Consider the following 23694-nt stretch of genomic DNA (forward strand, 5'->3'; position numbering starts at 1 on the left):
TCTTTTAAACTACTATATTGACAAGTTAAACTGTCAGTTTGAACAGACTAACAATGTTTTGTATTAGTTCACTGAGTTAAGGATATTTGACTCAACCGTCAAATCCTTGCAAGGAAAACAATCTTTAAACATCATCATAAACCAAAATTCCAAATTAGTATCCATTCTAATATCTAGTAAAAGAAACCACTTGTGCCGTGTTTGTTCTCCCTCCTGCAAGAGCCCAGCAGGATGTTACAAACACTGTACATTTTTTATTTTTTTCCTAAACCGAAAGGGTGAATTATGGAGGCTAGCTTTGGAGCAGGCTGTAGGCCCATGGCCTGCCAGCCCTGCCTGAGAAGCTAGCCTGGGAAATTCATGGGAGGATTCAAAACAATCCTCAAAGACACAAAACAGCCTGCAGGTGCTGTTTTCTGATTCCCGTGTTTTCCTTGCAGGAGAAGGTCAGGGGGTGGTAAACCCCACTGACCAATGATGGTAATGTAGCACTTTACTAACCAATAAGAGTTTCCTTTCTGTACTTTCGACGAACTAGTCTATATAACATGGCTGTAGCAATAAACTAGAGATTCTCTCCTGTTCTGACTCCTTTGAGAGTCCGTGTCGTTCTTTCCGCCGTTCCTAATTAGAACGACAATTATTCATAAAAATGTGCCAAAAAAGGTACCTACTTATATAAACTATTGCTATATATGATAAGGTAAGAACTAATATAATGGATTATAGTATCTGTTTCCGTGATTTTTTAATGTTTTATGGGTAGGCATCTGACCACTTTTTCTTGGGTGACATATATGAGCACTTTAGTGTAGGTCTTGTGCAGCTGGAGCTAGAGGTATGCTGGAAATACCATAAGAAATGCAAAGAAAGTATACATGTTGTGAAATAGGTACTGAGCAATACAAATCGAATATGACATTCTGATCTTTATTTTTTTTAAAAAAAATATATGCCTGGAAGTCTTGAGATAAGGAAGGTAATTTTCACCTTATACATTTATGCAGGTGAGTACTCCATGGTGTAATTAATTATCTATGCATGTACTTAGATTTATTTTTTGTGAGAAAAAAATGTGTATATGGTTGGGCATTGTTCTTATGGAAAACATTGCTCATTTAAAATATAATATTTCTGGAATTTAAAAGTAAAGTAATCTAGTTTTAATCATGTTTAAACTACTCTCTTTTTAAAATTAAGATTTTCCCCATAAAGGTAAATAGAAATGAGCTAGTATTGTTTTTAAATGTAATTCAAAACCTGTGGATTTTCAGATGAAGATATTGTAATGATACCAGCAATATTTTAAAATAAACTTTAAAAATAAATTTTCAGTAGAGACTTAAGTAGTTCCTTTAAAATGACACGTTAACATGAATTGTAATGCATTTAATAAAGTAAGCAGTTAAGATAGAACGTACAAAATGTCTTCCTTAGAAAAAGCACCCCATACCTGGGTCTACACTGTCCTAGTTTAGGGCAAATTAGGAAGGAAAACTCTAAATGGGGATTTCCCCAGGGAAATGCCCCTCCTCACTCTCTGGTCCGGGAAAAGAAAAAAAAAATCCTTTGGAGAGAAGTGGAAAAAGCTGTTTATTTAACAGAAATTGAGTAATATTAAATAATAAAACCTCTTGTTGTTCGATGGGATGGCAAATCTAGGAAGAAAAGTCCTTTTCATGTGGTGAACGGCTCGCTCAGTTTCTTATCAGTCCCTCCGGCGCTGGAAAGTGCCGAGGCCCAGGCCCCGGTGGGCCACAGGCGTGAGCTCCCGGGGTTTGGCTGGGTGTTCAGTCCAGAGCAGGCTTGCACAGATCCAAGAAAATTGGAAAAAAAACAAAGGTCCAGGGAACTCCTCTGCCTCAGCTAGCTAAAACTAACTAAAAGCCAGAGAGAAGCTCTGTCCCGCTGTCTGTCCGTGCTGCAGACACCACAGTCCAGGAGCGAGATGTGTGGGAGTGATGTTTTCTTTAACACAAACTGCGCGCTTCTTCTTCCCCCTCTCTTGCTCTCAAAGCCAGTCTTAAAGGTGCAGAACTTAATATATAACATAAACCAGACGATTGGGGATACCAGTATCATAAAGTCACCCCAGGACATTACTTTTTAAGATAATATTCTGAAATAAAACATTCCTGAAATCCAGAGATATATAAGTGCATTTACAGGTCGCAATTCTGCAATGAAATATTATAAATAATTTGGATCAGTTCCCATTACATGCATTATCTATATTGGCTCATACTTTAAAACAGTAATTTTTTTGTTTCCTAATATGGAATTAATTAGGTGGTCAAATTTCCAGGTTCGACCTATTGGTATTATTGCATAACATGACAATGATATGTGTCTCTCCTTTTAAGACCTGATAAGTATGTTGTAGACCTTTATTTGCTTTATTAGCTTTGTGCGTATTTTGTAACCTTATACAAATAGAAGTGGGGAGGAAACTATGTATAAAGGCACATACACATCAGTCATGCCAAAAGGGAAAGGGAAGGGGAGAAAAGAAGGGACAAAAAAAGGAAGGAAAGTTCAGAGAAAAAGCAATAACATTTAACTTTCGGTTAATTTAAAAATGCAAATATAACTTTACATGCACATCAGTATTAAAAATAATACACGGTGGAACCAACAAGATGAGGAGGAGGGGAAGGGAATGGTGGAGAATGGCGGAGAATGGCACAGCGGTGAAGCCCTGATTATGCATAGGGAGCCGTCTGGAGCAGCTTGCTCTGAGACGGGCTCTTTTTCATGCTGCGTCGCCTCCAGTCCCAGCTGGTACACCCCAGGCTTCTGTGCCTAACTTATATTTGTTTCTTCAGGGTTTTTATTGTTGTTGTTTATGATGTTTGGTGGAGGGGAGGATGGGAGAATGGATTGTTTCATTAATTGCAATCTTCATTAATAGGGACAATTGTTCCAGGAATCTTCAGTCTCTTCTCCAAGCAGTAGGATTTGCATATTTATTTAATGCCCTAATTTCTTTGATGTATGCAAATGTAGCCGGATGTACAGTAAACTTCAAGCTGACGTCAATTAATATGACCTTGCTGTTAAACCTTGAACGTGAAGCTAGGATGGGGGACGCGACGGCGGTGCATAGCCAGAGCAGCTTTGAGCCGAGCCTCATCAGACCATGCCGGGTCACTCCAGAGCAGCAGCCGTAGCGGGGAGGTGGCCGGACTGATGGTAGGCACTGTCCGCAACAGCGCTGGCTGTTTGGCTCCGCTCATCGCCTTGCCGTACTGATCGGAGCCCCTGCCCAATAAAATAAATATATATATATTAAAAAAAAATAGCCTACCTGGCCCGCCGTCTCTCCTTACACAGAGGCAAAATAAAGCCCACTCTCTCGGTGCCCTATCACCGTCCCCGGGAATGCCGCCACTCCTCTTCATCAGGTGGTGAGTGGGAGATAGAAAACACCGATCAAGACACAAAACCTCCCACCCTCCCAGTATTGCACAACACACGCAGTGCAGGTAAATCACAATTTTGAATGACTATCGATACAGTGTTAGCAGTTTTGTGTAAGGGGTTCACTGATATCAGTGCCGGTTTAAGGAAGAAGAGGCAGAAAATGAAAAAAGTTGCTAGGCTGTGGACAAACCATTCCCTCCTACAGACGATCTGATCTACAAGTCAAAACTACTCTCCTGTGTTTCTACTGATTTCTCCCATTTGGCAAGAGAAGTGGTACTAAAGGGCTTTTGGATATCTGACTATAGAAAGTTTGCTTTGTTACCAAGGTAGAAAAGGGTAGATGTGAGCAATTTTCTAAAGATGTCTCATCTATATCTTTCCCTGCACACTTTTTCCCTTTAGAAACACCTCTGTTTATAATGATTTGAGAACTTTTAGCTCTAGGGGAATTTTCACTGGTGAGGCTGTAGAATTAAATGCAATTGACGTTTTGAAAATGAATGGTAGTCTTTGATAGGATCTAAGTTTTTCGTGTTTGTTTGTTTTGTTACCATTCCAGAGCATCTCTTTAGAACTTGACACAGTCACTCTTAGAGCAAAACAGCTGTAAGCCAGCAGCTGCACACGTGCACACACACGCTTATACCCACACACACTCGTGCACTGTTTCTTTATTCAAACATCTTGACTAAACTTAAATGGCCAAGCAGGGGAATGGAAACATGAGTGTATTTCTGATTGAAAGACTGATCCAGGCTTTTATAAGTCCTCTCAGCAGTTTTGTGTAGCCAGGGTTTGCCCTGAACTTTGTTATTTTAGTCTGAGATTGCATTTTTATTCTTAGAGAGTTCTGTTGGTCTGCCTTGTCCCCAGGAGCTGCGTTGACAGGAGAATCCATGGGTGCTGTGCGTGTCTGGGCTGTGACAGGGGCTGTGAAGGGCCATGGCCAGGACAGGATGGCTGGACTGTTGTCCTTGGTAATAGCTGGTAGGAAATCCATGCCTCTGCAGACTGACTACTTTCTCTCTGGACTCACACTCTGTATGGGATTCCCATATATTTATATATATGCACCATGCACATATGACATAATATGTATCTATATATATATGCACATTTTTTAGTATTGTCCCTGCCCCAATACCTTCCCTGACATATTCTTCACATATGCTCACACTCCTTGATGCCTGTCCACATGACTACAACACAGCACATGGAAAAAACGCCATGTGTGGATGTCATGCAGTCACCTCAGGCAGGGACAGGCTGTCTGGCAGACTCCCAAACCCCTAGCCCTCCCCAAATCCTCTCTGAGGCTCATCCGTCAGCACCTCTGCCCTGTAACCACCCCTGCCAACCCATCAAACATTGAGCACAACTCCATTACTGTGTCTTCCCGGGCACATACCAGAGAGCCATCCTGCCTCCCTCTCTTGTGCACCCCATCTCTGTCCCATCACCTTCTGTGATCAGACACACCCAAACTTCTCTGAAGGCACCATGCAGCTCTTTGCCTAGTTCCTGCACTCTAAAAAGAGCTGGTGTTTTCATGGGCAAGGTGTTGGTTCTGTGCCACTGGTTTTGAACCTGAAGCACTGAATGAGAAGGAAAAGAAGGAAACCACAAAAAATTTAAGAAAGTCTCCTTCCAGAAATCACTGTGTTGATGATAGGTCACACTACAAGTTTCATGATAACAAATTGAAAGGGATTCTTTTTGTGGTTGTTATTGTTATTGACTGGTTGATCACTTTTGACAAGCTACACAAAATGGTAATATTTCCAAAACCAGGACCCAGAAGAATCACTTCTTCAGAAGTAGGCTGGAGGAGAACACCTTAGAAAAACTAAACCATTTGGTGTTTCCAAAGAAATGTGTGTTCCTTATCTAGGAATATGTATCTATTGCTTTTCTTTAGACGAGGCGTTTCTAATTTGTTCTGTCTGACAAAATGGGACTATGAGAGATTTTGGTGTAAATTCATTATCTCTGGCAATGCATAAGCATATAGTAGGAATTGGAAAAAAACATGGCAATGGATAAACAAAAGGACTTCAGTTCATCAGCAACAAAAGTGTTGGGAAAACTGGTTGAATTTTCAGAGCACATCCTCCTCAGCAGAGAGGGCTAGACTAGACCTTGGCCAACCTGTCTCCCCTTCACCAAAAGAAAACCTTGTAGAGCCTCACATGCAACACTTCACTTTCTACTCCAGGGCTTAGGAAGCAATATGAAAAAAGAAAAAAAAAAAAGAAAAAAACCACCCCAAAACCACACCCTTTTGCCTCCCCTTCCTTTTCCTTTATGGAAGTTTTCTAATTATTTTAGAACTAATCGTGCAAGAATTACGCCATGGAAATAAGTGGCACTTTTAAATAGAGATCACAAGGAGAAATATCTGAATTTCTGGAGATATGGAAGGAACTGCTTTCTGTGCTTTAAAGGGGTCTTTACCATGGTGGAAATCTTTGTTTTCTATTAGAGATTCATTTAGATCTGGGGTCAAATATTTATTTTATAAAGAACAAATGTAAGTATTGTGAGGGAGGTTTACAGAACCTGAATTCCCTATAGAAGGAAGAGAGAGCAACTTCACTGCACTTCCACATTTTCCAATTGAGGGAATGGGTATATGGGAACCTGAGCTCAGCTGGCAGCTCTGTGACAGGTTCAGGGGTAGGGGCTGCCTCACCCAGCATCAGACAAAACAGGTGATCTTAGAGTAGGGCTCCAGAAACTTACACTGGTGACCACAAGGGAAATTTGATTAACAAGGCACAGTTTTATGAGTGAACATGGTGGCTTATATTGGTTAGCTGATTTTGTATGTCATATGCTAAACTTGTTGGTCTTGTGTGTGGTTAGGTGTGGGAACTCTTAGTTATCAAGCATATTGCCTGTAAAAGCAGAGTTATAATGTTTAAGTATGCAGTGAATAAGCTTTTTAGCAGTACCCTGGTACCTTTTAAGGTGTATAGACATAGGAACAATCATTCACTGGGTTTTAAACTAGAATAATGGAACTAACTTCTGTTGACTCTACATTTTCAAAGGGTTTTCTAAAAAACGAAATGGAAAAAAATTAAAAAGTTGAACTCATATTTTTGAGATTGTCAAAGTGGTGGACATTATTCACTGTAGTTAATAAATCCATATGCTTCTGTGTTTTGTGGGCCACTTAATTGTAAGCAGGCATTACTGGGTTGTCCAAAATGTAGCTTGATTAAAATATGTATCCCTTTGAGGAGGGGTGATTTAATAAATGCTTCATGAGGTTATACTTATTCTCATCTTGTCCGGGGTGGCAGGGCCAGGTGCGATGTGTCCGGCATAGCTCAGCCCAACTAAAATGTACACATTTTTGAGGGGGGGAGGTGGCAGAGGTGGCGGTCTGCGCCATGCCGCGGCTATAGGTGCCGCTGCCCCGAGAGTCCGGAAATGGCTGCTGGGGCACGGCACAGTCCCGGCCGCTGCTGCCTCCAGCCCTGGCGTGGGCTCTCCGGGACGCCGGTAGGCAGAGAGCGTAATTGAAGAAAGCGATTTATACAATGGTGCTTTTAGTCCTCCATCTCACCCACCCACCAAAACACCCATCCACCAATTAGCATACCTCTCCAAGAACAATTTTAGCCCAGGATTCATGAAATGGGGGAAAAAACTTACCATAAAATAGAACTCAGTTACTTTGTAATAAATAATATGCTTTAAAACTAGAGCTGATGTAATCAACATGATGCAAAAACAGTGTTATAATTATTTACACATACAACTCTTGATATACTAAGAGTTTTGTAAATATAGATAATGCCTTTATAATGATCCTGATTTCAGGACATCAGTGATGTAAAAGACATGGAAATTCTATCAAGAACATACTGGTTTAAATGTGTTTAACATGTTTTGAACTGAAGGGTAGATGGACCCTCCATCTCTTTTTCATGAGACTGAAGTATTAAAGTAACTGGCAGCTTACAGTATGCAAATATCATATTTGCTCTGTAGCTTTCAGCATCTATATTCAGAAGTCCCAAATATTCTTAATTTATTTTTCATGATAGGTGTCCACAAATAATTATGGAATCGGGTTTTTTTTGTTAATAATTAAGTCCTGCCAATATAAATTACCACATTTAACCCTGCAGATACTGGAGTACATTACTCGTATCTGTTTTATGTCAGATCATCTGTGGGAAATGTGGCTAGCTATTTCCCTGTTTAATCTACAGTCAAGCATTTTAGTAATTTATTCAATAATCTCCAAATATTGGTATACACACCACCTCCTGAACACACATACATTTATATATTTACATACATTTCATGAACAAGAACAGTGAAATAATTTAAATTATGAACCTTTGCCTTTTTCATAGCTATTTTTCAGATTTAATCAATGCAGGAAGACCACAGGAAATGACAATCAGGATAAAGAATGGTATTTTTATTTTTTTGTATAATAATAAATGTCAGGTGATAGAACATGTTCTTTAACAGTGCATAGTGTATTCATGTGAAATTACTGAATGTGGGTTTTTTTTCTTTTCAAAAATTTTGCATTCTTGATAGTCCACCTAATCTTATTTTGTACTATGGATATCCCTTTACATACCATATGCTCAGCAAAACAGAAATGTAGTCTGCAGCTGCCTGTAAAATTCAGTTGTGGTCACAAAATAATCTATAAGACACCTTAATTAGAAGGTAAGCCAGTCAAATGACTTACCTGGCTGAAAGGAAAGGGATATTATGCAGGAAATTCTTGCCTGTATTGTATTGGTGTGATATTTTAAATTTGAGTCCTATTCTAATTTAGTAGGAAAAGAGTATTCATATAATGCTATACAGTTATGTACTTCATAGCAGTTTAAATAGGGCTCCTATGAATATTCCATACAGAAGATGAGGATACCATCATTGGAACAAGTATCTGTAGTAATTACAAAATCATAACTATTAATGTTTAAAATAAATAGAGACTGCTTGTTCTTTAAAAATACATGGAGGATGTTTCTTTACATCATGGCCATCTGGAGACCAATAAAAAATTACAAAAGCATGGCAATCACATACCAATTTAAAGGCCACTAATGGGCATTTATTTGGAAGGCAGGAAGAAAAAATAAATGATTGAATTCCATATCTTCCAATATGCAGATCACTCTAAAGCGATTTTGGAAAAAAATAGCAATTTTTGTATAGATTTTTTTTTAATATTCACAATAAACAAATATTTTTTGTGCAGTCTTACTGGGCACCATTTGATCTCAAGGCCCTTCTAGATGACTGAAAGTTAAAAAATTTAATTTTCAGTATGGCTAATGAACAGTTAGGTTATAATTTTCATGTTGGCACTTTTGTCTTTCTGAGGGTCTAATGATTATTCAACAAAATGTATATTGCAGTTACTTCTTAAGTCAGCATGTGAGCAAGGTGGTTGTGAGAACAGAGCTTGATGTTTTAAAGGCATATTTTGCATCTTTGAAACATAGCAATGCCTTGCATTTAACTGGAAATTCTGACATGGTAACATGCTTTAATGTATGCATTAATGTGTACATGTGTCTGTGTTAATATGTATTATATATAGAAATATCTGTATAAGCATAGACATACACACACATACACAAGGAATACCTGAATCTTCATGCCTCTGAAAATGCAATGCATAAATTCACAATCCTATTGGATGTAACATGACTAAACCACTAATACTGCTGCCTTTAGCTATTGCAAGAAAAAGCATCTTTCAAAAAACCAGCTTCCGATTTAGAGAAGCTCATTAGAATTTTACATATTAAAATGATCATGTGCCTTTAGATATATCAGATGTCTAATTGTCAAGCACAGTAATAAATAGTATAGTGTTATAAGAATTCTAACCATTTTATGCCAAACTGTATAATCTGTAAAGAGCACTGGCATAATTAGCTCATACATGTGGATACTAAATGCAAAAAGCAAGCAGGGAACAGAGCCTGTGTGAAGCTATGTCACACAGGCTTCTCACTCTGGCCTGGGAAAGCATAAGAAGGAATCCAAACAGTCCTTGGTAAAGGACAACAATCTTTGCTGGTGTTGTTTAGGAAAACAGTCAAGGGGTGGTGTTCCACTTAACCAATGATGGTGGATGTGTTGCTTTAATGACCAATGAGAGTTTTAACTCTCAGACCTTCTCAAACGTGTATAAAAGAAGATTAAGAATAATAAACTTTGCTCTCTTGGACAATGCAGCTAAAGGAGTCAGTGTCATACTTCTCACTGTTCCTAACATAGTGCGACACATACATCTCTCATATACCAAGCACTGGTGGGAAATTGTAGTGTTTCCTTATACCAGAGTATCTAACACACATTTAAAAAAAATGCTCAATTTCAGAGGCTGATAATCTGAAAGTACAAATAAACGGTCTTATTAGTAAAATGACTACCGATTTCAGGATTTGACACATTAATAATATTTGTGTGTTACTTCTTGGTAGCAGTATTAATTTTGGACCTTGTCTGATAAATTGATTTCTCTTTTTCATGCTTTTGTATCATTAATCTATGATAAAAAATGGACTGGTTTATGCAGATGTAATTTTACAGTGTAGCCACATATTATATATATATATGTATTTAAACACAAATACCTATACACATGTACTTAATCCTACATATGTATACACAGTTCCCTTGTGTACATACAAGCACACATATGCTTTATTATGTGAGCAGGCTATACAGTCAGTACAGAACAAGAATTTCAGTTCAACTTCATGCATTTAAATATTTCTCCTTAAAAATAGCAATAACGCAAACAGGTTAATTTACAAAGAAATCTATTTAAATGCAGTGAAATGTATTCACTATAACTGTACAGGAACATAAAGCATGATGCATTACATTTTATTTTACACATTAAAAGAATAGTAGCAGCATGAATTTCAAGCAAGAATTCCTTTAGAAGTGTAGAGTAGTTCATATTCTCTGTGCTGAATTCTTCAACATGCATCTTATATTGACCACAGTATGTATGAGCTTTTGAAATACATTTATTAATTTCAACAGTAAATACTGTGGATCTCAGGCTGGAGTTTAATTGTATCATGTATAGTTGAGAGATCTTTATTTTTTTGCACTTTGGACTTAGAAAAATTCTATACAAATAATAATGTTAAATAATTTAAAGTATAATGTGGAGGAGAGGTGAATTGAGAGACTTAAATCTTTAAACGGTACATAATTCATTCTAACGGTTTAGAAAGACTTGCCTTCATCAATTTCTTGAGTAATATAAGCAGCATTCCAAATAAACACGGAGGAAAATGTGTTGCACAGTTGTCCTGGTGTAAATACCTGCAAATCACTATAGACACAAAACATAACCGAGTTGTGAAGCCATTAAAAACACATCACAGCAGGGCAAATTGTCAAAGTAGTTATACACTGACTACTGTGTAATGCAGATCGGATCCCCAGTCTCAGAAAGCAAGGCACCACTTTAATATATAACAAAGTGCCTCACATCTCTCTGCAGAAGCAGAGGCTACCAAAAGAGAAGTGCAGGCAAAGACGTTCCACAGATCTGAAGTGCTTTTATCTATCCTTAAGAGAGAGGATTCTTCCAGTCTTTGGATATTAGAGCAATCTATACTAGCAAGAAAGAAGGTAAAGGCAGCAGATGGATTTTCCTGCAGTTGGGAGCAACAGAGGGCTTAGTCCCAGGCTGCTTCTGCTTCTGCTGTGGCTGGCAGGGGCAGATCACTGATCACTCATGCATATCAATAACCATGCATACTTGAAATTTCTCATGACATCATCATTACCTTTGTCTCCTGCAGTCCAGGACCTCTGATCTTGCTGGGCTGGTTCACATTTTGGCACTAAAGGTCCTCAAATTATGACACTTTTCTCCTTTTTTCAGACCAGAGGCAGCAGCAAGCCAGCAAGACTGCTTCCCAGTTCTAGCAGTCCTGAGAAAGCAAGGCTCTCCCCCCCGCATAACACACATACATTCAAGATATTTACAGTCAAGTTGCCAACATTTGGTAAAAATCTCTATACCATGCATAATCTGAAGGGATCAGGAGCTGGATCCTCAAATCATCTTGTCACTTTTTACTGAAATGCAATTTTTTTTTTCTTCCTTACACTGCACTGAAAATTGCTGATGGTTTTACATCTTTATAGAGTCTAAAGAGTTTTTCATGAGGCTGAAGCAATTTATAATGCAAATAGAAGCTTGTGAAGGGATGAATGCTTTTTCAGTCTTATCACATCTTGATACACCTTAATAGCTGGGTTGTTCTGATATTAACAGATGAATTGTTGGCTATCCCTGCTGGAAATTACTGACTGAAAGAAAAAGTTTGGAATAAACTTTGAAGACAACAGACCTCTTTTGGATGTTATTAACTGAGCATGCACATGTGCACACATGTCGTTCTAATTGGGAACGGCGGGAAGAACGACACGGACTCTCAAGGGAGTCAGATCAGGAGAGAATCTCTAGTTTATTGTTACAGCCATGTTATATAGACTAGTTCGTCAAGAGTACAGAAAGGAAACTCTTATTGGTTAGTAAAGTATTACATTACCATCATTGGTCAGTGGGGTTCACCACCCCCTGACCTTCTCAAGCAAGGAAAACACAGGAATCAGAAAAACAGCACCTGCAGGCTGTTTTGTGTCTTTGAGGATTGTTTTGAATCCTCCCATGAATTTCCCAGGCTAGCTTCTCAGGCAGGCCTGTCAGGCCATGGGCCTACAGCCTGCTCCAAAGCTAGCATCCACAACTCACCTTTTCGGTTTAGGAAAAAAATAAAAAATGTACAGTGTTTGTAACATCCTGCTGGGCCCTTGCAGGAGGGAGAACAAACACGGCACAAGTGGTTTCTTTTACTAGATATTGGAATGGATACTAATTTGGAATTTTGGTTTATGATTTTGATGTTTAAAGATTGTTTTCTTTGCAAGGATTTGATGGTTGAGTCAAATATTCTTAACTTAGTGAACTAATACAAAACATTGTTAGTCTGTTCAAACTGACAGTCTAACTTGTCAATATAGTAGTTTAAAAGAACACTAAAGTGGTCAGGGTGAGCAAATTTGGGTCTCGCAGGGATTGCAGGACTTTGGTGCGGCTCACCCCCTGCAAGGCGGGGTGGAACGCGTGCTGGCCGGGGCACTGCTCGAGCTCCGGCACCGTCTCGCGGGGCGGCTCGGGTTCGCAGGAGAACCTGGCAGCACAAGGCTGGCAGAACCTGGCTTGGCGCCTGTAGCATGGTCTGCGCGCGCGGGCCGCGCTGACGGGCGCGGGGGGAGGCGAAGTTCGCTCCCCATCCTCTCCGCCGCTTCCCCGCTGGAGCGCGAGTGAGCGCGGGGCAGCGGGGGTGTGGTGCAGGTCCCGCGGCTCCGCGCCGCCCCTCGCGGCTCGCTCCGCGCGGCTCGCTCCGCGCGGCTCGCTCCGCGCGGCTCGCACACGCGCGGGGCGCACACGCGCGGGGCAGCGGCGGGCGTCCGCGCGGGCTCTGCGGTCTCGCGCCGCTTCCGGCGGCACAGAAGAAAGGAGCTCAGGGGGCGCGCGCGCGCGAGCGAAAGGGGTGCCTGGGCTCTCCCCCCCCCTCCCCCGCCGCTTTTCGGCCGGCACTTTGGATGGGTGTGTGGGGGGGGAATGCTCGCCACGGCTCCGGCCCCGGCTCCAGATCCGGGCTTCGGCTCGGCTTTTAGGGGGTTTTTGCAGCCGGCCGGAGCCAGGGGGCCCGGCCGGCCACCCGGCCCGCGGCCGGTGGCGGCGGGCGGCGTCCTGAGTTAGCTTTTTCTTCCTTCTTTTCCACTTTTTCTCTCGTTTTTTTCTCGCCGCTGCTGCTGCTGCTGTGGGGACTCGGGGCACCGGCGGAGGCTCTACGGCGGCCGCTGGCAGCAGTGCTCGCAGCGGGGGCTCCGCGGAGGGCGCAGGCGGAGGCGGTTCTCGCGGCGCTGGCGATGGCGGCGCTTGTGGGTGCGGTAAAGGCAGAGCCGAGCGATTTTCGCTCTTCTGTTGTTTTTCTGCTGGTAAAACTTGCGCGCCGAACTCCATGGAGGGCGGGCGCTCAAATTTTCCTGGAGAGGAAGATCTCCGGCTCACGGACTGCTCTTGCCCGCTGCTAAAGTTCTTTAAAGGTCCGGGCAGAGCTGAAGGACTGCTACACAGCTCGGTTTCACTGTTTTTAGGCTGGCACTGTTCCAGTGCCTTAAAAATCACTCCCCAAGTTGCTGCTAAGCTGTACGCACTGGTATCTCCCGCAGCTAGCTTAGTCCACAGGTGGTCTCCCACTGACCACCAAATCTCAAGGTTAAACACATCATTCACAGTCACAGCAAATTCCTGCGCTTTCACCCAGTGGAACAAAGCGCGTATATCTTCTTCAGGAATACAGAGTCCCATGCTCAGCAAGGCGTCTTGCCATGCAAAGCTGACAAGTTGCTCATCAGCTAAATCACAGTTCTCCATTATGAAAAAATTTTTTATCTTGGCGGCTCCGCGAATGCAATTATGCAAACGCTATCGGCTTGGACCCGGGATTTCAAGCTCTGCTTCACCAAGATAGCCGTTCCAAGCCCGCTCTCCGGCAGGCTCCACTATCCTGTTGGTTAAAAACCAGCTTCCTCTTGGAAAGCCCGGGAGAATTCCACTTTCCCCTCTAGGGGGAAGGGCTGGTGTTTTTCCCGCTCGCTGCTTACCCTCAGGGGATTAGCAGATGTCTTCACGTCGGTTACTTTCTGACCTTGGGGGTCGGCTGCATATCACGTCGGGTTGCCAGACCTCGGAGGGTCGGTCCGTCATCACGAGGGGTCACCAGATGTCGTTCTAATTGGGAACGGCGGGAAGAACGACACGGACTCTCAAGGGAGTCAGATCAGGAGAGAATCTCTAGTTTATTGTTACAGCCATGTTATATAGACTAGTTCATCAAGAGTACAGAAAGGAAACTCTTATTGGTTAGTAAAGTATTACATTACCATCATTGGTCAGTGGGGTTCACCACCCCCTGACCTTCTCAAGCAAGGAAAACACAGGAATCAGAAAAACAGCACCTGCAGGCTGTTTTGTGTCTTTGAGGATTGTTTTGAATCCTCCCATGAATTTTCCAGGCTAGCTTCTCAGGCAGGCCTGTCAGGCCATGGGCCTACAGCCTGCTCCAAAGCTAGCATCCACACACACACATACACATCAGGTCACAATTGCATAAAAGGATGACTATTTTGAAGCAGCAGTTGTACTATTGGAGGAAACTGCACATCTATCAAAAAAATTTGGATTCCAGCAAGGAAAGGTAGAGGGAAGTGAGTTGCTATCTTTGGTTATCTAGCTGTATGAGTGTTTTGGTCTTCATAAAGCTAGATAACCGAAAGTAAAAACTCCTTCAAGATCATCATACACCGTGTGAAGATGAAAGACTACTGCAAGACACAGTAAAAAATAACCCAAACAAACAAACAAAAAAAAATCAAGCAAGAAAGGTCAGCAATTCTATTGAATCAATATTTTTATAGCTAAAGGTGAGAGTGAAGGGAATTAATAGCATACTTAGTCCAAAATATGAAATTGTCAGATTCTAAATGCTGCAACAAGGAAATGGTACCAATGGTAAACATTGCATGTGCAACTATTGATGTTAAATAAATAAAGAGAAACCTAGACCAGTTGATGTTTAACTGAGCTGAGATTATTATTTTTTTTTAAGTTATTTGGAAATGCTGTTTCATTTTGCAAAATTATTCATTGCAATTAAATGGCTTTAAAAATAAAGCTGGTTGTTGGTTAGGGTGATGATGATAGTTGCTGGTGGTGGTGATGATACAGTGTGGACTGAACTGGAAAAATCAGTCTGCATTAATCTTAGACAAAACATTGAGGGATTTATTTCAAATAACATGAAACCAGGCTTTCAAAAAAAGTTTACATCGAAGTGTAGGCAAGCTTAACAATTTATAGCTACTGAGAACTTAGTGCAACTGCACAAGGATGAAAAAAGTGATAGCTGATTTTTATTCTTCTGTTCAAAATGCAAACACAGATGCTTCTCAGTTCTGAGAACGTTTCCTTGAGGAGGCTATTGAAGCAGAAGGACATGATGGAGATAAGATCCCCTCCTCCCTTGTCAAAGTCTTTAAAATGTTCTGTCTTACTCTGTGCCTAGCATTGGAAATGAAAGTGACATTTACTCAAAAAATCCACGTGTGCCTCCTCTCTTTTTGTTTAAGGATGATCAGATCTATCTAGGAAACAGTTCTGGCATCCCAAACTGAAATAATTAGGACGTATATAGACCTGACAGAAACGGGAAGGGGGTGGGGAAGCTGACGGTCTATCTTGCCTAATTGATTCTGTTAAACGACATGCAGGAGATGTGAACGGCTGGGCACTCCCATTCCCACGCTCAGGGCAAGTGGCAATTCCATGCCTCGATAGCTGGTGACAGCTCTGCTAGGGGCTGCAGAATGAAAAAACTCTCAAGTGCACTGTACCGAACTCATCTCCATTGCTTCCATAAGTAGAGGTATTTCCCACCCACAGCCATCTACAGGCTCCCAAGTGAGAACATTAGCTGCTCTGTGGCTGCACACTGTCTCTGTTAATTCTGGAACCTCAGTACAAGCTCCTTGGGAACAAGTTTCACTTTTCTTCCTTGGCCCAAGTATTGCAGATGATTTAGGAGAGGCAAGGCAGAATCAAGGCAACCTGGGAGGTGCAGCTATGGAGACTGTGCCTCTTCCCTGACGGAAAAAAATAGCAGACATAATGTGTTGACCTTGGAAATATCTGATGGGTTTTAATAAACACTTATTTGGGTGCTATTCATATTTATTATTATTGCAGTTTAGGCACCTTTTACAGTGAAATTGAGCAGGTTTATTTTTTAAGGGCAACATTTTCCTTTGAATTCAACCTAAACATCTTTCCAGAGGCAGACTAGTGTCTAATACTACTTAGAAATTGAACATCTCTAAGGTAGATTAAAATAAGATCAGAGATAAGGAAACAATTCTCAGCGTTCTTCATAAATTAAAGGGTTGACTTTGTACAGGATGTTTGTTTGTGGGTTTGGTGTTTTGAGAGGTTTTTATGATTTTTTGATTTTTTCAATTTTTACTTATGAATAGGATGACACATAAAATATTGTTTGGGTGTTTATAATGGAAATACCTTTACATCACATACTTTAAGAGGAAGGAAGCCGAGAACCATCAAACAGGTCCTAGGAACAAGACATGCACTGTTGATTTAAAATAAATAATTAGCCTTCAAAGTCATCTTATATTCCCTGTAGTTCCAAACACATTCTATAGGATTTTTAAGGCTTACTTGGTGGCTTTTTTACTGAGATTCAGCTAGTACCCCAGCCAATCTGTATTTACATGAATTCCCCCTTTATCTGCTGTACACATGCCAAAGTTTTACTACTGCAGTGACCGATGAGAAGCCCCTTATTTATTTACATCTGAAACACTGTATGTGCAACTAGTCTTTCATTTTGAGTGCCTGTACGCCTTTCACTTACTTCTATCCAGAGTTGCTATTTACCTAGAGCGATTGTCTACAACAATTAACATTTACGTTACAAAGTATGTAGTTTTCTTTCTGAAAGACCTTCAGTTAAGTCAATAAACTCTTTTCTGGGGAAACCTATTGTTTACTCAGGCATCCAATGGAGTCAATTAACTTAAGCTTTTGCTTGCATCTCAGTATTTTATGCAAATTTGTTAAGAGAAACACCCAGAAGAAACACAAATATTATAATTGTTTCCCATTGTAATATTAAATTGATTTGTACCATATTGAAGTTACATGACTATAAATTAATAAAACACTACTACTACTATTACTACTACTAATTATATAATTGTTATTGTTATTATTTTTCCTTCATTGCTTAGAAGCAAAATGCCCCATCTCCTGCAAATCTGACTTGAGAAAAGAGCATGTTAAAATGTAGCATTGTCTAAAAGTTTATGCTACTCTCATGTAGCAAATAATGTTATGCAAAATTATCTATCTGTAAATTGCTGTTTCTTTAGAACTTGTAAAAAACGAAACAATATACCTCTTTAAATAAAAAGAAGTGTAAATATCAGTTGAGCGGACCTATGAAGGCTAGTTTTAGCACTAGGAAAAACCAGAACAAATTTATTTAGCATGCCACTCTGTCATAAAACAGTTGTAGTTGCAGGTTGTGTGAGTATATATATTAACTAGCAGGAATCCAGGCTTATTCTTGGTGAAAAGGGATCAGCAGTTGCTGTGGAAGGCCAGTGTTAGAAAGGCAGCTGAATTTAACACCATCTGGAAGAAAAGATCCTTTCTCAACATTCTCACACCATCAGACAAAACTAGCATCTCCTGTTCTGGGCCCTTGTCTATGCAGCCATACAATACCGAGTCATTATACTTTTGCTGAGAGAAAATTTGAGAACACAATATGGGTAACCAGTGAATGACCAAGTTTCATTGTGCCTGCTTAAGTCAATTGAAATTTAGGTCTAGAGCTATGAATGGCAGTATTGTTTTCCTCACTGGGGCTGTACTAAATGTCAGCAGAGTATAAAGAAAAACTTGAAATTTGTAAATAACTTAGCAGATTTCAGTTATGATATTTTCCCACACTAGAACTAATATCATTGCTGAGATATACAATGCCCAAAATACAAAAAGAATCAGAGAAAAATGAGTTAATTTACAAGTTATTTTATTCAGATAAACTTATTCATTTTCTTAAGAGAACTTGAATTCAGCATATAAAGAAGGCTTATTGTTTCCTGAGTTCAAGTTATAAAAAAAGCTTTTTATGTAATTAAGAGAATAAACTATGTCAGCAAGCTTGTATCTTGCAACTATTCCAACTCTAACTTGGAACTGATAAAACATAATTACATAATCCATATTACACAGGTTGTTTCTGAGTTGAGTCTAGGGAAAGATTTATGCTTGAATAATTAGAAGAAATAAGGCTGAAGTCGACAAAGAAAGTAATAGGCAATATATTTCTGTAGGTTTTAATGAAATATATTAATAGATCTCAATGTAGAAATGTTTCCAGTTCTCTCAGTTTTTATTACCTTTTTGTTCTTGCTTGATAATAGTTTCTATTATAGATGCTATTCAGTTCAGTCCTCTGTTTAGGATTCATATATCAATTGTCACAATGCAGACTAAGAAAAAGAAACTGTTCAAATATATTACAAGGAGTTAGTTACATATTTTATTAGAATATCTTTGCTTTTAATCTAATTGACTGTGATTTTGTTAGTTTCATTAAATGTCATACAGTTCTTAGCATAAAACTGCAAAGCAATGAGTAACTACACTTTTGATGAATAATGCATCTGTGCCAACCACATCAACTATCAAATTTCTAAGCAGGAACAATATCTGCAGCATTTGTCATTTGTAGTTCTATTGTGTAATACTGACAGAGACCACTCAGAGTGGCTTGTGAAAAAATAGTGCTAGAAAAGTTGTATTTTCTTAAATTCTTTTGTAACAAATTGTAAGTTTAGAACAATAACAGGAATTAGGATAACCCAGACTTGAAGTATAAAGAGCAGAATGACACTAGCACACATTTAAATTCAATTCATAGCAGGTAGAAAGAAAAGGTCAAACTGTAAGCCGTAGTGCTAGTGGGGCTGGTGCATTGACAGTAATAAAAGCTAAATATTGAACAAAATTTGGCAGTGAGGGAAACTATATTTGCCTGTCCATAAATTGGTTGTATGCATGGACATATTCATGAGGGCATCTTTGCCTTCCTGAAGTTGCCATTAATATACATTAACATAGAAAAAATTCATTATTTGTTTCAACTGAAATGGAAATACTTCAATTTCAATATGTGGAATATTTAATTTTATAAAGAACTTGAGTGTGCTGTCTTTTAGGGCAGATTTGGTCTTTCCTGTGTGAATTATAAGTTGTTTTCTCATTTCTGTTGACAAGCTCCAGAAGTGATGGTGAAGTAGCAGTCCCACAGAGACACAATGAAAAAGTCCATTTAGATTTTTAAAATGCACAACACTTGCAAAGATTGCATACTCTGGGATGAGCCCAATAATTATCTCTTACCTCCTTCATTAATTTAATTTAAAGGAAAGAAAATGCCAGGCTTCCACCATGTCCAGCAGAGCCAATGGCTGATGGGTCTGAAGATAGACGTGTGATTTGCTTTTGGATAAGATGGAAAATAGGTCAATGAAAAAGCTATCATTAGTCTTCATAGATTTGGGTCTTGATCTTGTGTCAGATCTGACTATTAATTGGGGAAATCTATTATTAAAGTGTAGCTTGCAAAGAAGGAGCTCTGGCTGTCTACAGTGAACAAATATATAGGTCAGGGAGAAGAAAGAGTCTTTGGGACCACCCCAATGAAGGAAAAGCTCTGTGCTTTGGCCCTGTAGGGTCCATGCATGAGGATTCCCTTCCAGAAAATGAGGAAGCTGCAGGCAGAGCTGACAGGGGCCTGTGCCTGCTACCCTCCTACCCAAGCTCACCCAGTGTGGGTCCTGGCCATCCTTGGCAAGCTTGAGGGTTACCCAGGCTGCTAGCTTCCCAGAGAAGGGGCACATCACCCTTTAACAGCTTTTTCAACTGAATTCAACTGAATTAAACCAAGGATAAGCAGAAACCTTGGTGTTGGAAACTGCTTGCTGCCCTGGTGTGGTAATTTGGCATTTAGGGAAAGAAGTGGGAAACACCCACAGAAGTGATTTCTCTGAGACAGGCTGCTGGGAGTTTTTTCTCTGCTTGAGATCAGGCCAATAGCTGGCCAGTTCTGAGAACTGAAAGCATTTTGCACCACTGAAAAGTGAGTTCACTTTTGTGAATAGCACCTTTAAAAAACCTAGGCCCAGGAACTTCTCTGTTTTTCTTTCCTGCCTTGAAAAGTAGCAGAACTCTGGTGTGGTTGGCCTGCTCCCCCACAGCCTGTGTGGCCTGGGGGGGGGGGGGGGCTGAGCCAGAGCCCAGCGGCTTCCAGGTGGGGGATGGAGACTGTGGGGAGCCCGGCCCCAGGCCTGGCCATATGGATGCTAACTATGAGCAAAGGCAGAGAGCACAGTGCTTGTGGAAAAGCAGGCCACATAACTTTCTCAGTCTCGCCTGAGAAAGTGGCCTGGGAAATCATAAGGAGGAATTAAAACAATCCTCAGAGATAGAAGACAGCCTTGCAGGTGCTGTTAGTCAGTTTCTTGTTTTCTTGCAAGAGAAGGTTGAGGGGTGGTGTACACCACTGACCAATGATGGTGATGTGTTAGTTTACTAACCAATAAGAGTTTTACTTTTCTGTACTTTCACGTATCAGTCTATAAAAGACCTGAGGTAATAAACCGTGGAGGAACTCTCCTGTTCAACTCACAAGAGAGTGTGTCGTTCTTCTTGCTGTTCCCAATAGAGTGACACGGCCAGGCTGTTCTGTGGCACTGGCTTCTCCCGTGAACCCCTCAGGGTCCCGTTCTGGCGGGGTGGCCAAAAGTCTTCCCGGGGGAGGCCCCCAAACAGCTGTTGACACTCACTGACAACCCCGGGCTTTGGCCCACACAGACAGCTCCAGGCCGAAAACCATCTGCTCCCTCCCTGTGTCTGCTGGGTTGAGAGAGACACCTGAAATCTGACACCGACTGCCTGCCATGGCTTGGGCCAGATTTAACCCCTTCACTACACAGATGAGACCTGCAGACCTTGTCCCTCTCTCCAAGGAGAGAAAAAGACGGGAGTGATTGATATGTAAAAGACAACATGAAACATCAAGGTCAGTAAGAGCGTAGTGGTTTAGACTTGTCAATTCTGTTTCCCGGCCAATGCACCAAATAAATATCGTGGTTTTAAAGCAGTAACTAAAAAATTAGTAGAAAACTTACTTATTTCTTGCTATGAGATGTGGATTAGAACAAGAGCAAAACAGGCTTAAAACTTAAAAGGAATAAAGAAAGTTTATTAACAAAACTACAAGAATAAGAACACCAGAATAAAACATCCAGAAAACCCCTTTTTCTCCCACTACCCAACCATTCCCTTGTTTACTTGACAACATAGAGACAAAAAACTTTGGAACTTTGGTGTTTAAACAGTCCCCAATTCCTGCTAGAGTCTTTTCATCAGTCTCTGTAGAGAAACAGAAGTCTTTTTCTGCTAATCTATGGAGTTTCTCACAAGAAAACTATTTCTGTTATAGCTTTCTATTTCTCTGATGCCAGCTGCCCGAAAATCTGTCATCAGTCCTCTCCTCCCATTTCACATCACTTTGAGGTGTGTATGGGTCAATGAGTCTAGGGATGTCATTTTTAAGGATGAGTTATTCAAAGGCAAAAGTTCTCTTCATCTGTCTTTGTGAGCCTCTCTGGAAACAGAAGTTTTCTCTTTGCCTCTACAAAGCTACAAATATTCAACTATTACTTCTCTCTCTCTGTTCCAGCACCTCACTGTATCACAACTACTTTACTTTTTACTCAAAATCCACACTTTGAATTACTCTATTCCTCCCTATATACTCTGTCATGAATTAAAGTTTTTTTTCAGAACATTATTGTCCATCTCCATAGCTTTAACAGAAAAATATTTCAGCTTAATTAAAGCATCTCTTTATTCTCTACCTCTTCTGAAGCTTAATTCTTTTCTTTACTGTCTCTGATAGTTTATGATGTCTCTTTACATGTTGATTACTCTCTTTTTCTTTTGCTGGAAAAAAGGATTAATCTGCAAGTCTCATCTGGGTAATAAAAGGGTTAAAATCTTGCCCAGGCTTTGTAGATGGTTCTGTGATCTCTGCCGGAGCAGCAGCTGGAGTTGTCTGCGATGGATGATTCTTCATGGCTGCTCTGGAGAGTGTGGTCACTGTCTCAGCCCGCTGCAGGTCAAGAGCTTTTTTCCTTTCTTTACTCGACAGTCTCTAGTGAATTCAGTCACAGCAAAAACTGCAGCTGAGCCAGGGACCGGCCTGGCCCGGCCAGAGCCTGGGGTAAGCCCCGCAGGCCCCATCTCCCAGCTGGGAGCTGTGGCAGGCCCAGCCCAGCTCCTGCCCGGGCTGCATGGCCTGGGCAGGGGATGGGAAGCCAGCTAAAGCTCTGTTACCTTTTACAGCCAGGAAACCAAGAGACCAAGAAATTCCCAGGCTTAGGTCTTAAGGTGGTGTTCACAGCTTGATCTCACTTTTCAATGGTCAAAACTGCTGTCAATTCTTAGAAATGGCCAGTAGCTGGCCAGGAGAAAAACTCCCATCAGCCTCCAGCGGTTTTAACTTCCTTAGGTGTTTCTCTTTGTTTTCTTAAATGCCAATCTATCACAAAGAGTCAAGCCTCAGATGGAAGGAGAATGAGGAGATGCTCTAATAGGCTTAAATATTCTTTTGATAAGGCCATGGAGATGGACAATAAAACTCCTTTAATTCATGAAAGAGTATTGGGGGAATGAAGTATTCAAGCTGTAGGTCTGAGCAAAGGTATCCATTGATGACACTAAGCAGATAGTGGAGTAGCTGTGATCCCATGAGACACTTGAACAAAGGAAAGAGAAGTGAGAGCTAATGAAGACCCTTTGCCTCCAGGGAGAGAAGAAGAAAACCTCTGTTCCCAGAGATGATCACAGAGACAGATGGAGAGAACGTTTGCCTTTGAATAACTCATCTTTAAAATAATACCCCTTGAGTTCATGGCCCATAGACACACCTCTGGGAGAGCTGAGAAAATGAGAAGAAATGGCAGAATTTCTGCCCGGGTGGCTGCCATTCGTAGAAAAGAAAAACCATGAGAAAACTGTTTCCTGTGGAGCAGTCTCCATGGCATGACAAAAAAAAAACCTCCTCTCCCTACAAAGACTGATGAAAAGACTATTCTATAGTTAGTACTGTTTTATAGTCCCAAATTTTGTCTCTATGTTGTCAGTTGGGGGAAAAAAAATTAGGTGGGGGCAGAAAAAGTTTCTGGAGATTTTATTCTGGTTTCTTATTCTTGTAGTTTTGTTAATAAACTTTCTTTATTCCTTTTAAGTTTTAAGCCTGTTTTTCCCTTTCTTCTAATCCATATCTCACAGCAAGAAATGAGTAAGTACTCTAGTGATTTTAGCTAGAGCTAAAACCCGCCACACCTGGTCTCAGCCTGAAGCAAGGGACATGGAGGAGGCACCCCTGCAAGACGTAACTCCCATGACCTCCCACTACTGAGGGCCACTTCTATGCCAAGATGGCAGTGGAGCCATTCCCTGCTGGTAGAGCATTGCGTGGCTTCTTCAACTAGGGTGCTGATTAACATTTCCGA

Source organism: Poecile atricapillus, chromosome W, assembly GCF_030490865.1.
Source record: "Poecile atricapillus isolate bPoeAtr1 chromosome W, bPoeAtr1.hap1, whole genome shotgun sequence".
NCBI lineage: Eukaryota > Metazoa > Chordata > Aves > Passeriformes > Paridae > Poecile > Poecile atricapillus.